Source organism: Gadus morhua, chromosome 23, assembly GCF_902167405.1.
Source record: "Gadus morhua chromosome 23, gadMor3.0, whole genome shotgun sequence".
Classification (NCBI taxonomy): domain Eukaryota; kingdom Metazoa; phylum Chordata; class Actinopteri; order Gadiformes; family Gadidae; genus Gadus; species Gadus morhua.
In genome coordinates this window covers 24482103-24492102 of record NC_044070.1, presented here as the reverse complement: position 1 = coordinate 24492102, position 10000 = coordinate 24482103, and positions in this window count along the sequence as shown.

The following is a 10000-nucleotide window of genomic DNA, read 5'->3' as shown; positions in this document are numbered from 1 at the left end:
TGATGTGAACTCAGTTGATATCTTCACATGTGGAAAATAAACATCTGGGAAACAAGGACATACACTGCCCCTAGATCCAAGGCTTATTAAATGCACATATCTCCATTTTGCACTTAGATGCTTTTACCCAAGTGACACCTCAGGACCGGTGCCACGTCCTGTTTGGACTGGCAGAACCATCGAACTGCATGGAAGCTGTTGTTTCAATTCCCTTCCAGATGGACGAAGAAACAATCTTACTTCTTGCCAGCAGCAGAGCAGAATAAAGACGGGGGGGCCGAGCACATCGAGCCATCATCGCAATGCACACAGCAAGGCCGTCGCACGGTCTGACTGTGTCCTGTCAGACCGTGCGGCTGCCAGCACACAGGGTAAGAAAGAGAGACGAGAAGTAATCCATCTCATCAGGCTCCTCGGAGTAACAACTTTTAAGACTTCCATTTACGACCTTGCATTGTGTTCCCAGTCCGACCCAGTCCTCCAGCGAGCCGGCCCGTCCAACCTGGGAGTCGGGGTGGGAACGCCAGGCTTAGTCGGAGCTGGGATTGGGTTGGGAGCTGGAGGAGGATGAGCAGGGCAAACTAAATAATGGTCGGATTTGGGAAGCTTGGACATTTGTCGTTCAACATTTCTTTTGTCTTTCTGTTTTTGAGCTCCAGTTCTGGGTGTATGTATCCGCCCATCTCGTTTGCTGAACCTCCATGTTCAGCTGCACGCTCATTCAGTCTATCGAACAGCGCTGCCACCAACCAAACACTGAATTGTTGCAAGCCCTTGTTGAACTGGCTGACAGCTCAATCCTACACCCAGTCCCACAACAAACACACAACAAACACACAACACATGTTGTTGCTCTGTTCAAGTACACGTGGGGAGGGTGGGCGAGTGCAGACTACACTCCTGAGGGTAGGACGGTTGTCTCCCATGTGGAAGGTCCCGGCTCCGATCCCCCATGGCCGTTGTCTTCCTCTAGCCCGCTGAGCATAATACCACTGAAAGATCTGCTCGCTCCGAGATCCATTTTCTGTCGGCTCGATATAAACGATTGAAAAGACACTGAATACGTCCGACACATTCTGTGGTCATGACCCCAGTGGCATCCCTCTGATGCTCCCCTGCCCTGCGTTACCCTACGTGCTGTGGTCGGCTACCCCCCCCCCCCCCCCTCCGCCTTGGCTCCGCGCCCCCTGACATGTGTTGCCGTGGCAGCCTGGGGAGTGCGGATGAGCTGACCCTTATCATCAAGAGTGCCCAAGGAAACACATTCCTGGCCCTGGGGCCATGTGTGGAGGAAGGGCCGGGGTGGGGGGTGGTGACGTACGACGGAGCTCAAAGAACGCACTATTAACACGAAGCCCGCCTCCTTCTCCCTCCCCCCCGCCGAAACAACAAGCTCTACTTTATCCTCACCCCCCCCCCCCCCCCCCCCCCCCCAACCCTACGTCTTTTGGCTTCCTCTCTATGCACACACACATACACACACACACACACACACACACACACACACACACACACACACACACACACACACACACACACACACACAGACACACACACACACACACACACATGCTGGAACAGTTGGTAGGTCTCCTAGTGTGTTACAGCGTCGCCAGGTACGCCCCAGGATGTGTTAGTGGCCGGGAGGAGACAGAGTGAAGGATGAGGAGGCGGGACGCGATAGAAACATACGATCCCGTTAGTATGTGGCTGAGAGGGAATTGGTTCTACCCCGGTTCCAACCGCAGGTTCGATGGCTCTGGAAATACATAATGGCCCGATGAATGCTCACCTCAGACTCTTGTTGTTCTATCCTGGAGGTGAAAAGGTTATGCATGCACGCACATATACACACAAATGCACATACACACACACACACACGCACATACGCACACACACACTCACACACACACAAACACACACCACACGCATCTACACACTCTCCCACACACACTCTCGTACATCCATGTGGATGAATGACCTGAAGATACCTCATTCTCAGTGTTTATGGAAGCAGGCCGTGTGCGTGTGTGTGTGTGTGTGTGTGTGTGTGTGTGTGTGTGTGTGTGTGTGTGTGTGTGTGTGTGTGTGTGTGTGTGTGTGTGTGTGTGTGTGTGCATGCTGGTGTGTGTGTGTGTGTGCTCCATCCCCAAACGCAGTAATTCCCCACAGCTGGGGTTATTGGGCCGATGACGTAGGCTGGCAGACAAGGTAAAAACACATACACACACACACACACACACACACACACACACACACACACACACACACATACACACACACACACACACACACACACACACACACACACACACACACACACACACACACACACATAAACACACACACACACACACACACAGACTGGCATGTAACAATACATGTCAGATGTGTGATTGATTCCGATGGAAGATTAAAATGTTTAAAAATGCATGCATTTCAAATACCAGTGGTTGAACACCTATTAGAGAACCAAACTCACTCTCCTGATGTGTTTCTGAGGGCTTAAAGACGCATCACTCTTCCAGGCTTGAGTCTATGTTTTTGTGCTCGTTGAAAAGTTTGACTCCCAGCTAACGTCTGCCGATGCCTGTGAGTTAATCTCATATGGATCTTGAGTTACGTCTCCATCGGTGTACCTGCAAAGTGGTCGGAATCGACCAGAACAACGTGTGCTCTCTCACACTCTCTCTCTGTCTCACTCTCTCTCTGGCTCACTCTCTCTCTGTCTTGCTCTCTTTCTCACTGTTTCTCTCTCTCTCACACAGAAGAAGAAGAATGTACTCTATATAAAAGATGAGATGAGAAGTGAAAAGAAGGAAACAGAATAAAAGAGAAAAGACTTGACATCACAACACGAGGAATCGTTCTAGCTTAAAAGAGTGGTTGCTTCTTTCAAACAGAAACATAACTATAAAACTGTCCAGTTTGGGAACTGGACAGTTTCCCCCCCAACTTCAAGGTGAAGTCTTCAAATGCTGCAAGCTGTTTATTTGGTGAAGGGGATTTATTTAATTTTGTCTACTCCCCCCCCCCCCCTCGGCTGAGCTCTGTCAGTCAGTCACCCGTTGGTCACCGTCTCCAGTCACCTGAAGGCCCGGTCGGCACTGTGGTGGCTGGCTTGGGGCCGGTGAGGCTCAGCCCACACTGGGTGCCGTCTAGACCGGTTAAGGGCCGTGCCCGGGGACACGCAGACAAACACACACACAGCGGTCGCTCTGAGGGCAAAAGCTCACGAGCAAGGCGTGGGCTGGTACTGTGGCATCATGGTGAATTACCTTTAATTCATTTTGCTGTGTGTCTGTCTGTATGTCCGTCCATCTGCACGCCTATTTCAGGTCCATCAAACTATCTGTTTTCATTGCTCCTTTTTCCAAAGGACGGTTTGGGTAGGAGTTATGTTTTTTTCTTCTTCAAGGTAATGCATATCTTTAATTTCATACAGCTACGCACATTCATTCCCCTCGACTAACAAGTGCAGCCGCAGTTTTCCACTGGTTCACCGGAGAAGGATTTTTGGGTGGTGTTCCTTCGTATTGAGAGAAGCTCAGTAACAGTAATAGTATCACGCTTCTACAGGAAAACTAGGAATAAGTGAGGGTTTGAGTGTTTACCCTGTCCCTGTTCCCGGGAGACATCACAGACGTATGGTGAGGTGATGGGGTGTGTGTCTGGGGCTGAGTGACAGGAGAGGAGCGGGTTGGCAGGTTTCTTAAGGTAAACCTGTAAAAGCTTGGGATGGTTGATGGACATGCGTCAAAACGCTTTTACGGGCCCACCGAGCTAGTTTCCAGATTCCTCAATTAGACATTTCCTATCAATCCCGGCTACCTGTTGGTTCAAAAGTGTTTTTTTTACCTTGAGGTCTACTCTGAGGTTGGCCGATTTGTGGCCTGGTGTTCCTTTGAGTTAGCGAGCTCTTAAACTATCTCCTTTTCATACCTCCCTCCATGTCCGTGGTTTCTAGCGCCAGAGTCTGACCGCTCCCGCCGCCTGTATGCAGGCTTTCTTGCAGGAATCAGACAGGCTTTTAGATCAGACATGCCTCATCCTGTCTACGCGGTTGGTGTAAACTTGTTTTCTTACTATTTCGATTTTCATTTGGAAATGTTCAATTTAGTGCGCGGGCAGACGGAGCCTTCAATTTGTTTGGACCAAATTAAAATGATAATCTTTGTTGTTGTTTTGTTTTCCTGACAGATAAAGTGTTGGGTCAACCAATCCATCATGTAACCTGAATAGTTTTTAATGATTTCAACATTGACTGTTCAGACTGCTGAGCTATCTGATGAGCAGAGGCATAGTGATGCTGGTTTTCCAACTTGCAAAGGAATCGTGCTGCTTTACTTAAAATGATTTTAAACGGTGCATTTAAAAAAATGGGCTATTGTTCTTCCAATTCCAAAGCGTAATCAAATCGAGTTCAACCAAAGTCACCACTTGTGTTTGGCCGCGAGACGTCATTAACAAAAGAGACCACTCTAGTGAAGCTAGACTCTGCCTCCTCCACCCAAGAATAAACCCTTCAGGAATCCTACGACCCTGTCCACCCGCCCCCGTCTGCCCCCGCTCCCGGGAGAGGCCCACTGCGCCTGGCCGCACTCCGTACCGAAACGTTCCGCGTGTCAACCGCCAACGGAGAGGAATTAGATGAGCACAAGAAACAGCTTGGCTCGGCCTCCGTGGAAATCACGTCCCGCCGAGGAACTAAAAGGACATGTCTTTAAAGGCGGAGGATTCCACTTTCTGCCGTGTGCACAGTGCTGAGGGCTGGGCTGTGGCAGAGAAGGCCTAACCCTACCCTTACCCATCCATCATTCATCCATCCATCCATCATTCATCCATCCATCCGTCCGTCCGTCGATCCATCCATCCATCCATCCATCCATCCATCCATCCATCCATCCATCCATCATTCATCATCCATCCATCCATCCACCCATCCATCCATCCATCATTCATTCATGCATCCATCCTTCATCCATCCATTCATCCATCCATCCATCCATCCATCATTCATTCATCCATCCATCCATCCATCCATCCATCCATCCATCCATCCATCCATCCATCCATCCATCCATCCATCCATCCATCATCCATCCATCATCCATCCATCATCCATCCATCCATCCATCCATCCATCATTCATTCATCCATCCATCCATCCATCCATCCATCCATCCATCCATCCATCCATCCATCCATCATTCATCCATCATTCAGCGGACGCTTACATCCAGGTTGCGAGATATTGGGGTCCCAGGGGTATGAGACCCCACGATTGACACTTGAGAACCCCTGAAAGCCTCCACAGCATAATTATTGGGGGGTTTCTGGAAATAATCTTTAATGCAACAGATTTGTCAACTTCCATTGACAGAAAAAATGTCTTTCGAAAGCTTAACGTGTCCAGTATTCATTATTCATGTTGCAAAACATTTATTCACAAATAAGAATAGGCTACAGAAAAATATGTGGTGGTTTTTCCTCTTATATTGCCAATGAATACCCAATACCCTATTGTTCCTGGTAAGGCCTTCTTCCATGGGGGGCTCCTTTGCAGATTATTCACAATCCAAATGTGTAGTTTAGAAGTGTCCGAGAAGCTTAACCCTCTCCAACCCGTCACTAACAGCTGCCCAGACAGAGATCCACACATCCCCATACCTCCCCACGGGTGTTTGCCGTGACATCAAAGTGCTCCTGAAAAGGCTCCTCGACGCCACCAGAAGAACGCAAATTGAGTTCAGAGCGTAGTAGAACTTTCACAAGCTGGTCAACAGGCAAAAACACAGGATTTTAGCCATGTTCTCTCTTAACTCTTATTTTAGTAACAGTGACAAACATATCCAGGCATAGCCTCTTTAACGTGTTGCCTTGGACCGCCCAGTGGCCAGCTCAGAAGCCCCCTCAGGTATTGAGTCCGGGGTCGGCTTAGCTCAGGGAGCTCAGAGTGTTGATGTGTCCCTGAGCAAGGCCCTAACTGCTCCAGACGAGCTGGCGGTCGCCCTGCATGGTTGACTCTGCCGTCGGTCTTACAATGTGTGTATAAACCGATGTAAGTCGCTTTGGATAAAAGCGTCTGCTAAATGCCCTAATTGTAATTGTAATTGTACGACTTCAGCAGAACAGGGGAGCACTAGTAGTGGGGACCGCCCGATAGACACCAGGTATTTTGCTCGCTGCTTAAATCCACAGGGACTGAGAAACACGTTATCTATAAGCACACAGAGGCTAGCTCAGGGATGCCCACAGGTAGCCTGCAGGCCTCTGGGTTTGAAACCAAAACCCTTCAGCTGGGCGTGACCAAGTAGTTTAGTACCATCGCCCCTATCCCGGCAACTGAATTATCCTGTCAAGTAAATCAGGGGCTGGACAGTGATGTGGTATATTGGGTTCTATGTCTTGGATCGTGTCCGTGCTGAGCTAGCATTTTGTTTGTTTGTGTGTGTATTTGTGTGTGTGTTTCCACCCCAGGGACACAAAAAAAACACAGTCGGATTGTTGTAAACGCTGCACTAAGCAAAACCCGATACACCAAAGCAAATGGGATGTTACAACACCATGCTGGCCGAGTTCAGAGCACAACCCTTCCACTCGGATAAACGTTTCCTCACAATCCCACAGGGTCTCCCTCTTCCTCTTCCTCCTCTGCGTGTCCCTCTTCATGACCACGATGAAGAGGGGAGGGGGGACGGAGGGGATCCTCAGCCGGAGATATGATTGAGACGATATCTCTGTCGATTTGGATCAGACGAATTGAATACACACAAGCATCCAAAAGAGAAAGACCGTCTCCCATTTCAAATCTCGTTCCCGTATTGCATCGCAATAAGCGTTGTGTTAAATTACCTCAGATTTAGTATGACTTAATTTTGTGTTCAATCGAAATAGCAAGGGGTATGAATCTGAAACCAGGGTGAGGTAGAATACCACTTACTATGAAGAATCCCCATTCGGTCATACAGTAGTGTGTTCGCTTCATTAACCTATCCAAATCCAAAGAATTCCTTGACATGAACCTAGATGTGCAGAGAATGGCACATTCGTAATACATACATGTATTCAATCCCTGGCTATTAGCATCAGCCAGCCAGCGGGGCCAAACCAACATGTAGTGTCGGTTTTGACCAAGGCCCTCCTGGAGACTGGCCCTCAGCCAGTCAGTGAGGGTCCAAACCGCTGAAGGCGGGCTGGTATTGCTATCATCAGTCGTTGTCAACATTAGTCTCCTCTCCCGGGTAACATTTTAATGAAAGGATTTACAATGTGCGTCACAAAACAATCTAGGCCTTTAAGTATTCTGTTTTCTTGAAACACAACAGGAATTTATTGTCAGATATCTGAGTATGAGCTTGGCATGTATCATGTCTTGACTGGATCCTGACAGCGAAGACGTCCCAAGTGCTGTTGAGGCTATCGCTAACTATGTCGCCTCTTCCACCTGGCAGTTGGTCTTCACCTATGAAGCTTACACTTGAGAATGATTAGCTTTAGCACGACCAATGTATGCCATGGGAAACCAACCTCTCTCTCTCACTCTCTCCCCCTCTCACTCTCACTCTCTCCCTCTCTCCGGCTGGTGTTAATGGGTTCAGGCGAGTCTGAGGAAAACAGACCACTAAAACTTCCACGAATACGACCGGGTCAATAAAACGTTCAGCTCTTCTCAACAATGGATCGCTGTTATCCAGAGAGGAGCCCTTCAAGGGGGGAAGGTTTTTTTTGTGCTGAGTGAGCAATCTGTTCCTTTTTTTTACCTTTTGATTTGGCAGAACGGTAATTGGCATCAAGGAAACCAACAGAGGAGGATTGTTTGTATGGATCTTTTTGTTTCTTGTTGGAAGGACACGGCTTTATAATTCTTTGCCCAGTGCCATGTTTCCACAGATGTATTAAGATGTAGTCAGCGGTATCCCTATTCAGATACCACTGCCTTCAAATGTGTCGTTTTTTTGTTTAATTCATTAAACCAAAGTAGTAGTATGTGATTGCGCATGAGCCATTAAAGCAACAGGCCGAGTTTAAATTCAAGCAGACCAGACCAACTTCTTGATTGTGAACCGGTCTCAGAACCGCGCTGAGACTGAAGAGAAACACAGGTTTCCTGGGAAGCCGATTCGAACGGGACTTGTATTGCAATCTTCCCTCCCTTTTTTCATTTCCTTTCCTCTCCAAACGCTTGATGTTCTCTCCTCCGCGCGGGCGCATGTGCTTCCTCTCTCCGCCGTCTCAGCCACGTCCGTGAAAACATCCAGACGTTAAACGGGTCATTCAAGATGTCCAGCGAGGATATTTTATTTTTTACTCCCCCACTGTACATCAAGGCCACCTAGCTAAACCAACGTGCTGTGGTGATGTACAGTACAAATGCAATGTCTGCCCTTTTCTCTGCTTACTCGGTGCGGCTTTGGGGGATCCGAGACAAGTGTTTCTCATTATGCAGACTATTGTACTTGGCAGCCGCGCCGCGAACGCACTCGCCAACAACCCGAAAAATAAACCACGAGAAATCGACTTTCCAGTCCCTGCTCCGAAGCCCCTCTGCGGTTTCACCTGTGTTTGTTTAGTGACGCTAATCTCCCTAGGCAGCTCATTTGCATAAATCTACTTAATAAATACAAATTCCAAACAGAGGAATAATGAAATGAGGTGAGTATCTATATTGTTTTTTAAATGCCATATCCTTCATCCTTCAAGGATGATTTATTAAGAGTTGTTTTCCTCTTCTGTAGTATTCTTACAAATTCGACCTTGACCCATTTTCTTGCGCCACAGGGGGAATGTGTTTATAAAGAAGTGTGTGCATTAATATTAAAATGCAACTCATCGTTTGACAGGTGGGTGACCCCACAGACAGTTGGGTGACCCCACAGTCAACCCACGCAATATCCAACACAATATTCAAGAAAACCCTTAAGACTCATGTGCTACCACGAAGAAAAAGTACCTCAAATAACCTTTTCAGGGACACTGAAGACTCTTTTGCATGTGGTTGTCCCACGTCACAAGAGAGCAAAAGATCGACTCAGTTTCCATCGGCGAGAAAGAAATTCAGTTGGGCCTTAAATAAAAAGCGTAAAATAAGTGAAATGAGAAGCCCAACTGTGTGTCCCAAGTGTCAGGGATAAAGGGTGGTTGGAGAACTTGAGTATTGTTCAGCATTATATGAACCAAAGTGGGGTCTCAGTGGCCAACAGGGTGTCTTGTCTCCTGTGACCCTGTATCTTCACTTCACTTTTCAAAATAGCACCTTGGTTCGAAACAGAGACGTGGAATTTGAGACACACTGACAAGAAGGTTCCACCCTGACCCATCTCTGAAACTGGAATGCCTCTTTGAAGATATGTGGACATTTAAACTACTTCTCACACCATCAACCTCAAGTTGCATGCTAAAAAAAGACCCAGAACCACAGAGGTTAACTACTTGTACACATTACACGCCGAGACACAATCGCAGTAAAAATAAGTGGAATCAATACAGCACACATGTACAACTTCACTCAAAACTTTTCTTTTTGAACTTTTATCAAAAGTAAGATTCAATTATATATAATTTGCCCTTAAAAAAATCATTGTAATTGAGGTATTCTTGCTTGACTGTTGTCTAATTATCTGGAAGACGCCCTTAGCTCAACGATAGCTCAATGTTAGCGCAACGTTAGCGCAATGTTATCTCAGCACCTCAACGTTAGCTCAACGTTAGCTCGACGTTAGCTTAATGTTAGCTCAATGTTAGCTCAACGTTAACTCAATGTTAGCTTGACGTTAGCTCAATGTAAGCTCAAGGCTAGCTCAAAGTTAGCATGAGGTTAGCTCAATGTAAGCGCAACATTAGCTAAACAATAGCTTAACGTTAGCTCAACGTTAGCTCAATGTTAGCTCGACGTTAGCTCAATGACCCCAGTCTAGGTTTTTGGTCTCCAAATAACTGTTTGCTGTTTTTGATCCAGAGTTTGTGTTTCTAGCCGTTTATTAATACACTTGCTAATGGA